General features: G+C 39.3%; 1 protein-coding gene and 1 pseudogene across 1 annotated transcript in view; one reads left to right on the forward strand and one right to left on the reverse strand.

Annotated features, from left to right (window-relative positions):
* ITPR1 (inositol 1,4,5-trisphosphate receptor type 1) overlaps positions 1–13,967 on the forward strand; it is a 354,044-nt gene that overhangs the window by 63,695 nt on the left and 276,382 nt on the right. The gene's annotated exons all lie outside the window — the stretch shown is intronic.
* LOC112208805 (U7 small nuclear RNA) lies at positions 7,848–7,893 on the reverse strand (annotated as a pseudogene).

A 13,967-nucleotide genomic window follows, 5' to 3' on the forward strand; every position in this document is an offset into this window, starting at 1 on the left:
GAAAGGACAATGTAGTAAGATTTTTACAGCCCGATATCACCAATTTAGTGATTGACAATTGATGACTTGAGCCCAGAATCTCAACTCTTAATCACCGTGTGTATTAGTCTGTTCTCACGCTGCTAATAAAGACATACCCGAGACTGGGTAATTTATAAAGGAAAGAGGTTTAATTGAATCACAGTTCCACATGACTGGGGAGGCTTCACAATCATGGCTGAAGGTGAAGAAGGAAATAAGACACATCTTACATGGTGGCAGGCAAGAGAGAGCAGGTGCAGGGGAACTCTCCTTTATAAAACCATCAGATCTTGTGAGACTTATTAACTATCATGAGAACAGCATGGGAAAGACCCGCCTCCATGAATCAATTACCTCCCGCCAGGTCCCTCCCATGACAAGTGGGAATTATGGGAGCTACAATTCAAGATGAGACTTGGGTGGGGACACAGCCAAACCATATCACTGTGTCGTTCACCACCCCCCACTTTTTTTTGTTTTTGCTATGTTGCCCAGGTTGGCCATGATAATTCCCTTTTGACTGTGTTCAGTTGGGCCTGCTTTTGATGAAATATTTTGGCTAAAGCTTTTGACAGACCTCTGAGTAGTGATCTGTGGCTTTCAAGCTTCAAGGATTATATATTTCTTTAGCACTTGGCATTGTTTGTAAACTAATTGTTTGAGGTTTCTTTTTCTTTCACATTATTTTTGCAGATTTTATACTTTTTTCCTATATTAAAGTTATAGTGTAGGGATATGACTCAGAAGCCAGATGGGGGTAGGGGTGTTCCCAATTATTCTAAATGTAAATGTAATTAGAGTTTCATGTGGATGCATACCTCCTTTCTAAAAAAATATGTTTATTTTAGCGCTCACTATAAATTCACTGGTATTCATAAATTTATGGTGAAACCCTCTAGTTATAAAGTGAGTTTTATTACATCCACATAAGCTGCTTTTTAAAACCTCCTCCTTCACTTTCTTTTCTCTTTCCTGCAAGAACATCATTTGTCCCCTCAGAATAAGTTTAGTAAAGTGTTTGGACCATTCTCAAACCGGCCAACTTCTCAATTCAGTTTAAAAAATTGGAACGTATGCTTAAGAATAGATGTTCTGAGTTTAGAATTTCTTCCATCATTTGACAGGTTTAACATATCTAAGATGTAGGGGGAGAATCTTAATTGGACATACAGCTACCCAATAGAATGCCTGATATGATGAAGAGTTTGAAGAAAGTTAAGGACAAACTAATGGCAAATAGTGCAAGGAAAAATAAAAGCAATTAGAAACTCCAGGAAAAACTAAAACTGAGCTAAAATTGAAATGTATTCATATTACATTATTTGAGATGCATAGAAAAATATTTACATGGTTATAATATAAACACAATCAATTTATAGACAAATTACAAAGCTCGTGGTTATAAAACAGTAATGCTAATCAACCTCAATGATATGAAAGTAAAAATATAGACAATAGATGGTAAGGAATGGAAAGACGTGGAAAAGTGAAGAGGGCTCTAATGATATCAAAGTTGGGCAGTTAAGAGTTATTGTAGGTGATGCAACAGGAATTAAAGGGACTACTTTTTAAAAAAATGAAAACATACATAGGCAAGGAAATAGCAGTTTAATCTTTTTAAAAGGAAAATAATGACTAGGAAGTAAAAGAACTATGAATATGTCTTCTCTGGAGAGGCATTTGGGAAAAGGAGCTCCTGGTGCAGGTACGAATCCAGAAAAATAGAGTGATGCAGTGATCCCCCAAGAACCCACTAGCCTTAACAGTATTCCACATTTTACCATTTTTGTTTCATCTGTCTTTTTTCTTTTTTTTTTGCTGGTATCTTAAAAAATTCAAATATCATGCCATTTGACCCCAGATACTTCCAAACGCATCTCAAGAAAAAGGACATCTACTTAGATAACCACAATACCATTATTATACCTAACAAAACTAACAATTCCTTATTACCATATTGAATTTTGTTTGATTGAAAAAATACTTTTTAATTTTATTAGTAGTAGTAGTATTTAGAGATGGGGTCTTGCTATGTTGCCTAGGCTGGTCTCAAACTCCTGGGTGCAAATGATCCTCCTGCCTTCGCCTCCTGTGTAGTTAACTACAGCATGTGCAACTGTGCCCACCTGAAAAAGTTGTTTTTTTTTTTTTAATAGTTAATACGTTCAAGTCAGGTTCCAAACAAAGCCCCCTCTTGTGTATGGGTGTTATGTCTCTCTAGTCTCTTCTGAGTCTTTTAATCTTGAATAGTCCTCTTTTCCTTTTTATCATGCCATTGACTTACTGAATAATATTTGATGTTAAAAATGTGTGCATGCATTAATTTGATTAAAATTTTTTAAGAAGTTTTAATTGGCTTTTAAAATTTTAATGGTTAAAAAGTATAGACAACTTTATATATTTTAAAAGTCTTATATTCTCTGTAAGTGCATTTTTATAAAAACTTGTTTTTAATGACTAAATTTAAACATCTCAAATGCAGGAACCTTTACACATCAGTTATTCTGGGCACAATTCTTTGCATGCCAAGATGAGTAAAAATAATTATTCTCCAGTATTTTTTAGTCTAATCAGAGAGGGCAGTTTGTGGACATGCCTGCCAAAGCATTTTGCCACATGGAAGTAATTACTTTTAAAGCTAATAGTTAATGGATTCCTTACTAGGAGCCAGCCATTTTATTAAGTGTTTTAAATTATTTTTATCCATACCACACACTGTGGGAGAATCCATATAATCCACACAAGGAATCTGAAGCCCAGGGAGATTAGGTAACTTTGTGCAGGGTCACTCAGCTAGTAAATGACAGCCTGTATAGGAACAAGGTCTTTCTAATACCCTTAATCACTAAACTGTATAGGGCCTCCCAATTTGACATGCTAGTCTCCCCTCCTAAGAGGCGGCGTTATGTACTGTTTCAGAGCATGAGTTCTAGAGCCAGACTGCTTGGTTTTGACTCTGGCTCTCCTACTAAATAGCTCCGTGACTTTGGGTGACTTGCTTAACCTCTCTATGTCTCAGTTTCCTCATCTGTAAAATGGAGAAAATAGTCCTGGCTCATAAGATTAAATGGTTTCCTATTTGAAAAGACCTTGGAAAAGTACTTGGCACGTCCATGAATTAAAAAATGCTTAAGTAACTGCAGCACAGAAATCTTGCATTTGGCATATATATGGATTGGTGGATGCACAGATGGACAAACAAATAAAAAGTAGGGAGCAAATTGTAGGCTACTTTTTCTTATATTTCACCAATAAAAGGTAAAGGCACTTCCCCCAGTTAATGTAATAAGATTCTCTCTCAGGTCTCAGAATGTTGTGTAGATTTTTTAAACAAAATTGTAATAAAATTTTATTGATGGTATACACATACATTATTTATTATTTTGTAGAGTTTTTAATGCTCAATGTTGATATCAACTTCCTATTTTTAAAGAAAGAAGGAAAAACCAAATTGAATAGTATCTGTTTTTTCCTTCTTTCTTTAAATCATGTGTTTATGGAATAATCCAGAAGCATAAGAGGCGACTTTTGTGTTAAGCATGAGGTGACTTTCATGTTAAGCTTTCTCTGGAAGAAGAGAGAACTGGATTTGGACTTTTTCTTTCAAGGAGAAAGAAAAAAATGTTAGTCACATTACAGCCTTGAAAGAATCTTCTTGAACAGTTCTGGAGGAACAGATTAACTTTGGTGCATGTAGATACAGTAATTCAGCCTCTGCCACTTAATCTATCCCCAAGGTCTCATGGAGGGAAGAAATAGAGGTGACAGCGACTTATTATAACGTAACTGAGTGGTTAGTGAATGTTCTAGAACTCCTATCTTGGTTTGATTGGCTTTTTGTTCATGTTCTTTTAACCTTTTGAATTTTGCTAAAACATAGGTGCTTTGAATCCAGGATCCTAGACAACTTGGGGGCCAATGAATTGATTTCAAGATGGCCTTTTGCTGCTTTGAGGATGCAGGCTGATGACTTAGGTGCTGTGTTCGTTGATTCTGCTGGAGATGTCCATAGAACGAGGAGGAGAATCTTGGGTTTAATGTCTCCTGATTTATTTTTAGCAGCTGACCTGGTTAGCTGCGATTTGCTAATTGTCTGTATGTAGTATATGTTTGTAAGTGCTGAGTCGTTTTGAATAAATAGTCTCATATGAAATGAGATGATCTACTTGGCCTGGTAGCTGATTCTTTCTGGAATTGATAATGACGAGAGTGAAATTCTATCTTAACAAATGCAGCAGCTGCCCTAATGGAGACGGATGACGTGGAATTTCCCATTGTCTACCTGTACTGTCCTAAAAATATACGACCAATTCCAGTGACTGATAATGATATTGAGACTGAGTGGTTAATAATGGCTCAAGAAATCCCAGCTTGATTTGACCAGCTTTCCAGCTTTTTTTTTTTTTTGGCCGGTGGGGAGTGGGGGATTAAACCTGTTGACTTTTGCAAATACATAATTTTATAGAATATGTGTCCTAAGAACGAAACTCACTACATTTCTAGGTTCAAACTTACTTTTTTGGGTCCAGTGCTCAATATAGGACAAAAAAGAAGTGGAAAGGAGAAAATAAGAAAGAATGTATATTAGTTAACTTAACTCAGATTTTTGGATCTGGGTGGATTTCGGATGGTGTTAAATTGGCCTGGGGACTTCTTTATTTTTTTTTTTAATCGTAGCGTTGGTTTGTAATATTCATGGTTTAGCCTGAATGACTTAAAGGATTTATTTTTTAATTTAACGTGGGTTAAAAGAACATGAGCAATAGACCTGCCAATAACTATTTTAAAATATAAACAGATAACTGTTTGTTTTGCTCAAAGGTCACATTGAGGATTCAGAGCTCATGACTCAGGATGGCTATTTTTCTTAGAGGAATGATTTAGACAAGTTGAATTGAATAGCTCCTAGGCCATTGACATTTATTCAATTTTGTCTTTAACATTTGTTTACTTTTTGAACCTGTAAAACAGGGGTGTCCGATCTTTTGGCTTCCCTAGAAGAATTAGAAGAAGAATTGTCTTAGGCCACACAGAAAATACACTGACAACAGCTTATGAGCTTAAATAAATAAATAAATAAATAAATGCAAAAAAAAATCTCATGATGTTTTAAGAAAGTTTACAGATTTGCGTTGGGCTGCATTCAAAGCCATCCTGGGCCGTGGGTTGGACAAGCCTGCTGTAAAAGACTGGAATTTAGATACAGCTCATCAAAATATCTTGCTATTCTAAAAGTAATTCTCAATTTCTATTTTTTCTAAGAAAAATTATTAGACAGTAATGTTAAGTTGCAGCAAGTAGGTTTGCATTTTGGATAGTAATAGTCCCAATTTTATTAAAAGGTTGGCTTATGATAACCATAGATTTCTTCATTTTAATTTTATTTATTTTGTTTGCACATACTATTTTACTGATAGTATGTGCAAAAAGATAGTGAGTGAAGCAGTTGGACTAATTGTTTACCCTAAGATTACTTAGGAAGGACTATCTGACATGTTTATATTACATTCAGCAAATTGTTTATAGTAGGGATCATTTAAATATGCATTACCAATATCTCAGGTTTTAGATTTGCCAACCCTGTATGTTGAGATTTTCCAGGATCTTATAATTGCACCGGCTAGTGGTTCTCCCTTGAATAAACTGCAAGACTTTGCACTTAGCTAAAAATGACTCACCTTTGAAGGTGGTACGCATTCATTAAAAAAAAAAAAATCAAGTGCGTGCAGTGCACTGTGCGCCATGCTAAGCACTGGAGATAGTGTTGAGTGAGACAAATGTAGTCTCTGCCCCCATAGAACTTACATTCTAGTGGAGTGAGACAGACACCAAGAAGCAAACAATACGTAATGAACAAGATTACATCAGAGTGATAAACACTGGAAAGAATATAAAATAAGGAGGATGTGATGCAGCATGACTGGGGGTGGGATGGGTGGGCCAGCACTAGATAGGGCAGTTAGGGAAATCTTCTGGAGGAGGTAACATAGAGGTTGACACTTACAAGTTTAGGAAGAGCTGGCCACGTATATCTTTGGGGACACAGTATGCTAGCATCAGGAACACCAAGGGTAAAAGCTATGATGTAGGTACGTGCAGTGTTGGAGAAACAGTAAGAAAGCTGAACAGCAGGGAGCCAATTGGTGTGTCTTGGCCCACGCACACCTCAGGGAGTAGTCAAGACCATGTAAAAATTAATTTGTTGGCTGGGTGTCACACCTGTAATCCCAGCACTTCAAAAGGCCAAGGCAGGAGGATTGTTTGAGCCCAGGAGTTCAAGACCAGCCTGGGCAACATAGGGACACCCTACATCTACAAAGAATAAAAAAAATTAGCTGGGCATGGTGATGCACACCTGTGGTCCCAGCTACTCAGGAGGCTGAGGTAGGAGGATTTCTTGAGCCTGGGAGATCGAGGCTGCAGTGAGCTGGGATCATACCACTGCACTCCAGCCTGGACAGAATGAGACCCTGTCTCAAAAAAAAAAAAAAAAAAAAAAAGCAATTTGTCCTCTCTGTATGCATATTGAGAATTATTACATAAGTTGGGTTTTTATTAGCCACGTGAAGTTTGGGTGATAAAAATTTGATTTCCTACGAAATTGCAGAGTACGTGTTTCTGGTACCCTGAGTTGTGTTGATGTTCAGTGCTCCCTTTACTCTCTCTTTGGCTTCAAGATTGAACGGTGCTAGATTTTTTCATGCGGATATTTTTGCGTACCTGTGACTCCACAGACCAGTGTGCTTGTGTGCAGGATTTGGTGGGTTCATGGTTGTTTATTAAACAAAACTAATCATATATAGACGTTTTATTCATTTGCTAGGGTTGCTGCAACAAAGTACCACAAGCTGAATGGCTTGAACGACAGAAATTTATTGTCTCACCTAAATCAAAGTGTCAGCTGAGTTGATTTCTTTTCTTTTTTTTTTTTTGAGACGGAATCTCACCGTGTCACCCAGACTGGAGTGTAGTGGCGTGATCTCGGCTCACTGCAACCTCCACCTCCGGGGTTCAAGCGATTCTCTTGCCTCAGCCTCCTGAGTAGCTGGGATTTCAGGTGTGTGCCACCACGCCCGGCTGATTTTTGAATTTTTGTAGAGACGGGGTTTCACCGTGTTGGTCAGGCTGGTCTCGAGCTCCTGACCTCAGCTGATCCACCCACCTCGGCCTCCCAAAGTGCTGGGATTAGAGGCGTGAGCCACCGCACCCGGCCGGGATTGGTTCCTTCTGAAGGCATAGGAAGAAATCCGTTATGCCTCTTGCCTGGCTCCCGGTGGTTGGCGGGCAGTCTTCGGTGTTCCTTGGCTCTGCTGTATTTCCTCTGCCTTCATGTTTGCGTGTCTTCTTTGTACAGGTGTGGCCTTCTCCAAATTTACCCTTTTTATAAGAATCTAAGTCATGTTGGAATAGGTCCCACCCCACTGCAGTGTGACCTCATCTTAACTAATGACATCTGTAATGGACGAATTACCAAATGAGTCACGTTCTGCATGTTTTTGTCCTCCTGAAACTCCTATGTTGAAACCTGATAACCAAGGTAGTGTTAGGAGCTGGGTACTTTGAGAGGTGATTGGGATTAGTGCCCCCTAGTTCCTCCCACCATGGGAGGACACAGCAAGAAGGTGCCATCTGTGAACTGGGGCCCTCACCTGACTCTGAATCTGCTGGCATCTTGATCTTGGAATTCCAGGCCTTCAGAACTCTGAGAAATACGTTTCTGTTGTTTATGGGCCACTTAATTTATGATATTTTTTAAAGCTGCCTGAACTGTCTAAGACACTTTCTGAGCGACTGAGGGTTAGGACTTCAACACAGGAGTTTAAAAAAGGGGTTTTCCAGCGCTAGACAAATTCTAAAAGAGCTGTAACACTCAGCATAGGAATTTTACAATGGGGACACAGTTGAGTTCATAAAAGAGGTGCATATAATTTGGCTAAATTCATTGTCTCTCACAAAGGAAAATACGGACAATACCTGCAAACATTTTGAAGCTGTTTAACTCATTTTTTGCTCAGACACCTGGAAGCCACGGCCCCTTTTCTATTTAATAACATCTGGTGTGTACTGAGCATTGGTAGGCTCCTCTGTGATAAGATCTTGAATGTGTCACCTTGTTGATTCCTCATAAGCACCCTCTGGAGTTTGTTCTGTGAGCAGCCTCACTTGACAGTTGAGGGAACTGAGGCTTAGTTCCAGAAAGAACCTTCAGCTCATCACCGCAGCCCTAGTTTCAGCATGATTTTTCTTACTGCCAGAGTTGATAGAATAGTCACAACCACTAGCACTGGAGCCTGCCCTAGCCACTAATAGCACCTCCACATAAAAGGTTTCTCATTGTAAGGTTAGTTTCTTATCTTCCTAATTCTACCACCTGGTCCATTCAATGCCTCCCTTGTTCTTTATCCCTGAAAGAGCTTATGTAATATGCAGCAGTACTGAGAAGATTAATTAGTTAATACTTGTGAAGCACTTTGAGGATGAAAAGCTCATGAACACTTAAATTAAATTTTGCCTCCTGGTGCCAAGAAATCAACAGTCTTTCTCCTTCCTGGTTGGGGTCAGCATCTCCCCTTGGCCCGCAGGAGAGTGTGTTCCCACAGAGAGCAGGCTGTATTGATTGTCTCCCCAAGACGAAGGTCGGAATGGCTACTAATTCTCTTTTGAACTAGATTGGATTCTGCAAACAATTGAACAGCTGACTCTATGCTAAGTGGAAATGTGATTGATATTGAAACAGAATTAAAATTTCAACTTCTAGGGAATTAAATTGAGTGCAACTTCAGAAATTTGGAGATGAATGTCCAAGTGGTTTGAAAAGCGATTTTCATGTTCCACTAAGTATATTAATGTCAAAAGTGATATTGATGTTTGAGAACATTGGGCTGCAGTTGTTTCCTTGTCCTTTTCATTTATTGCCATTTTGACCTAAGGTTTGTGCCAGGAAGTTCAGCTTCACTCCTAGTGAATCTGAGCGGCGTAATGCTGGCCCCGTCTTGCCCATTGCTTTTCCTGGTAGCCAAATCCCTGTACAACGAGCTGTAACATATCCTCAAATGAACTGCATAAAAGTATGTTGGAGATGGAGAGGAGATCTATAAATTCAGAGGACAAATAAATCAAAAAGTCAATGACTTGTAAGAATTCATAAGCCAAATTCAGAGCCAATTTGGAAGCTGAACCTCAGATTTTTCCAGGGCTGTATTCATTCCTTCCCCTGTTGGATAGATCTTCTAAGAGCCACCCTCAACTCGTGAGTCTGCTCATTGCTTTTCAGATGGACAGTTACCTTAATGAACTCTGACTTTATGTATGGGTAGTAGTTTGTTGTACAGGAGTTGTTTTCCCAGAAGGTATTGACCTTTATTCCAGTCTCTACTATGAGCAAACCTCTATCTGTTGAATCAGCTCCTAGAACCTCAGCTCTGAATAAATAAAGAGCTTAAAGGTAAGGAATAGGTGGGTCAGTTCAGCCAAGAAAGGCCAGATAGAATTAGAGTTCAGAGCCAGGTCAGAGTTGAGAGTGGGGAGAAATAGCCAGGACTATTTGGCCCAGGATGCCTGAATGGGGACACATGCACACACACACGCGCGCACACACACACACACACACTGAAACACTCAGCAAAAATTGAGGTGTTTCCCAGGTTCCTAACCTCCTGAATGCAATGCAGATTCTTTCCTCCACCTTCCCTTCATTGTTCCCATACAACTCTGGCCTGTAATCAGCCCAACCTGGGCCTGGGCCTTGGCCACTACTAGATATTCTGTTGGCACCAAGAGTAGTCAGGACCAGTTTTCCCTCTCTTAATTTCCTCCTCAGGAGAGTTGAGTGTTTATCATATTCTCTTCTTTTCCTCTCTCTTTCTCTGTTCAGTTTAGGCAATCTTCCGTTCCGCAGTCTTTCTCCTAGCTGTGTATCTTGAGAGGTAATGCAATGTAGGTTAAGACTGCCTGAGTTGAATCCTGGCAGTGCCACTTATGACTTGTATGACCTCAAGAAAGACATTTAATCTCTTTACCTCAGTTTCCCCATCTGTAAAATGGGGATAATAATACCTATTTCAGTGGAATGTTGTGAGAGTTAAACAAGTTGATATGTGGAAAGCTCGTAGGGTGTGGTCTGTAATGTGTTCAATTAGCATTAATTGAAGAGAAGTGGAGTCTCCCCTTCAATTCTTACCTGGGTAACACTGGACAATTTCATACTTTGTTGTCACTATTTTTCTTTAGCTCTTACTCTTTTTTATCCATTCCTGTAGCACTAGTGATCAGGAGAAAAGACGTGATTGCTAATAGAGTAATACCTTGTTGAATTTGTGTTATGTTCCAGGTTGGAGGGGGGAAGATAAAGCCTAAGAAGACCAAGTCCTTTTTTCTTGCAACTTTAAATTGTTGTAGGAAAGGAGACATGTTGATAGTGGTTTGCAGTATAACATAGAACATGCTAGACTCCAAGTCCAAACTGAGATTAGAGATAGGCGAATGAAGATGATAGTCAACCATGTGCAGTGGGCTTGGGGGCTGGGGTGGGTTATGGAGGGCTTTATAGAGGAGGTGACACTTGAGCTAGTTTTTTTTTGTTTGTTTTTTGAGACAAGGTCTTACTCTGCCATCCAGGCTGGAGTGCATGGTGCCATCTTGGCTCACTGCAACCTCCTCCTGGGCTCAAGTGATCCTCCCACCTCAGCCTCACAAGTAGCTGGGACTACAGGCATGCGTCACCACACCCAGCTAAGTTTTTTGTACTTTTAGTAGAGATGGGATTTCACCATGTTGTCCAGGCTAGTCTTGAATTCCTGAGCTCAAGCGATCCACCTGCCCTGGACTTCCACAGTGTGGGGGTTACAGGTGTGAGCCACCGTGCCCCACCTTGAGCTAGTTCTTCAAGGTGTGAGAGGTTCAATGATAGACACTATCAACACTCCCAGTAAGTCAAGTAATTAAGGTGAGAGTGCTGCTCAATAGATTTATCAGGTATTTATCAGGTATGTGGTCACTGATTTGAAATCTGTGCCAAAGTCGGTGCAGTGAGGTGGGGATGGGGGAGCCTGAAGGCGCAGACCTGAGAAGAGAAGGAGATTAAGAGTCTGATTTTTACATAGTTGGGCCCTGGAGGCCAGGGTCATTACATAGAGTTTGTGTTAAAACTTTCTGGTAGCTAGTGATGTTGTTGTGGAGAACCTCAGAAGACAAAATTAAAAACTTTGATGTGAACTGAGACAAAGTAAAAACTAGGCATACTCTACTGCTGAGATCCTTACTTTTAGGACCGCATGCTTTCATCTTTTTCTATTTTAACTTCTCTTTTATTCTTCTCCCCTTTGCTCACTCCACAGAGCTTTGCTGAACACCTATTATGTGCCAGATGCAGGGGATCCCAAGTTGGGTTAAGGCATTATTTCTTCCCTGGAGCTAACCTCACCCAAAAGGGGAAGATAGTTGTGTGAAGAACTAATTGACAGTGTGAAGCGTGGCTGGTAATATAGGGAGCTGTGTGGGAGGAGGAGGTGTATCTGGTGAGAAGGCAGGGATGGCTTCAAGATCTTGAAGGTCTTGCCACATGGATAGATAGTGACCAGGTAGACAGAGGCACTCCAGCAAAGGTAACGCAGCCTGCAAAATCAAGGAGATATGGCAGTCCATAGTTTGAGTAAGGAATGAGCCATGTTGTGTGGCTGGAATAGAGGGAGCCAGGTGTCAGGCGGATATGGTTCCAGATGAGGCTGAAAATGTTGATGAGGGCTCTATGAGTGTATTAGGCTTTTCTTGCATTGCTATAAAGAAATACCTCTGAGACTGGGCAATTTATAAAGAAAAGAGGTTTAATTGGCTCACAGTTCTGCAGTCTGTATAAGCATGGTGCTGGCTTGTGCTTAGCTTCTGGGGAGGCCTCAGGGAACTTTTAGCCATGGTGGAAGGTATGTCACATGGCAAAAGCAGGAGCAAGAGAAGAATGAGGAGGGGGTCACACGCTCTTAAACTACCAGATCTCTAGAGAACTCACTCCATCCATCACCTCCCACCAGGCCCCACCCCTCACACTGAGGATCACATTTCAGCATGAGATTTGGGTGGAGACAAATATCCAAACTCTGTGAATGGGGCAGGTTCTTTTATGCTCTCTTCAAGGCACATGGACTTTTATCTTGTAGAATCCAGGGGGATCCCATGAAAGTTTTTAAGCTGGAAAGTGACATCATTAAATTTCCCTTATTTTTATTTTAAAGAAAGTTAATTTTGGTGACAGTGTGGAAGATGTGTTTCCTTATATTTGGCCGTATAAAATATAAAATTTGATTTTTAAAACATTTTAAAACAGTTTCTAGTATTCTAACAGTATAACAGTATGTTTAGATTTATAAACAAAGGAGATTTTATGTTTTTATAAGTCAACTCATTTTTATGACTACGTTTTCAATGGAAAAATGAATATTGAGCGTCAACAAACGAAACGTTGTGTGACAAGCTTGTGCATTGCTGATCCTCTGCGTTGGCCTCATCCATAAACTAAAGGCTCTTAAACTCAAATCTCTGATGCCTTTTAGAAATGCCTTTTACTTTCTTTTTGTGTAGTAAGAGGGATCATGGAACCTATGATCTAAAAACTGGGAAGCAATGATGCCATGTGTCTGCAAGCATAGGTAACACAGCTGTTTTAGAGATGTCTTTAAAAGGGTACATGAGTGTTTTGATATTTGAGAACAGATCTTCCAGCTTGTCATGGGAGTTGCATAGTTTTTGAAATCAGTCCTTAACCTTAAACTTTGTTCACATTGAACTCTAGAATAGCAGTGGTTTTTGAAGACCAGTTGTTGAATGCATTTATGCATATTTAATTTTTTTGAATGGCTATTAAAGACCTAAGACAATTATATTCAGGTTTCAAGGAAAGAACTTCTTGTGGGAGTTTAACATTTTTAAATTGTTGGGTGGTGGAGGGCTGGTATTTACTGATATTCTTGAGTTAATGAGTCCCAACTATAATAGCCACACTTGTGCTGCCCTTCACTTTGGAGAATTGCGTATTTTTACACTCATACTTTGAGGCTTACTATTTCAGTATAGAAAACAAATATAGTTGCTGAAAGAAAATGATTAGATTTCAAACTTTATCTGAGGCAAATGTGAGGTCATTAATTAGACTTCTTTCAAACTTCTTAAGTTCCCGAGCCTCATGATATTATCAAATTAAAAGGACAGACTATTGAAATGTTAATTTCAGTTCATCATGAATGTTTGCACTTCTCATAAAATAGCCATTTCTGTGTTAAAAATTTCTTATAATCTGTGAATAGCATTTAAGAAAGCAATGTGAATGTGAGTGTATTTAAAATCATCCTCTAAGTAATGCTTTTGGAAGCCAGTGTACAGTCTGACCTAACAATTACAAGTAGACCATGTAACCACTCATTGAAGATGAATGATGTTTTTATGCTACAAGAATTAAAGACTGTTTCTTAAAAGAAAACAAGAGACTGCTTTTTTAGTTTTTAACCACCTGTACAGCAAATCATGAATAGGAGAATCTGAATGCCTGATAGCCTTCTGTATTATTTTGCTTATTTATATATTTATTGTACAATAAACCTTAAAATGATATTTAATTCTACAGTAGCTGTGGATAGATCAACCACATTCTGTATAATCTAGATTTGTCTTAAAGCTCCCTTTTCTTGCCCTATCAATTACTTTCCGTCCATATTTGGCCATTTTGGGGAGCCAAGTTGTCCCCACGTATCAGTGGTGATAACTGGATAAGAAGAAAGTTGATCAAATCCAAGTGTGTTTTTATATATGATGCATCAGTTATCTTTGACACATAGCAGTTCCAAAACCTCAGGCAGACACAACAAGAAGTGTTTTTTTGCACATGTGTCTGTGGTCACAGAGGTTCTGCTGATCTTGGGTGAGCTTACCCATGTGCCTGAGGGTTGGCTTGCTGTTGG

This window comes from Pan troglodytes, chromosome 2 (assembly GCF_028858775.2).
Source record: "Pan troglodytes isolate AG18354 chromosome 2, NHGRI_mPanTro3-v2.0_pri, whole genome shotgun sequence".
Taxonomy (NCBI): domain Eukaryota; kingdom Metazoa; phylum Chordata; class Mammalia; order Primates; family Hominidae; genus Pan; species Pan troglodytes.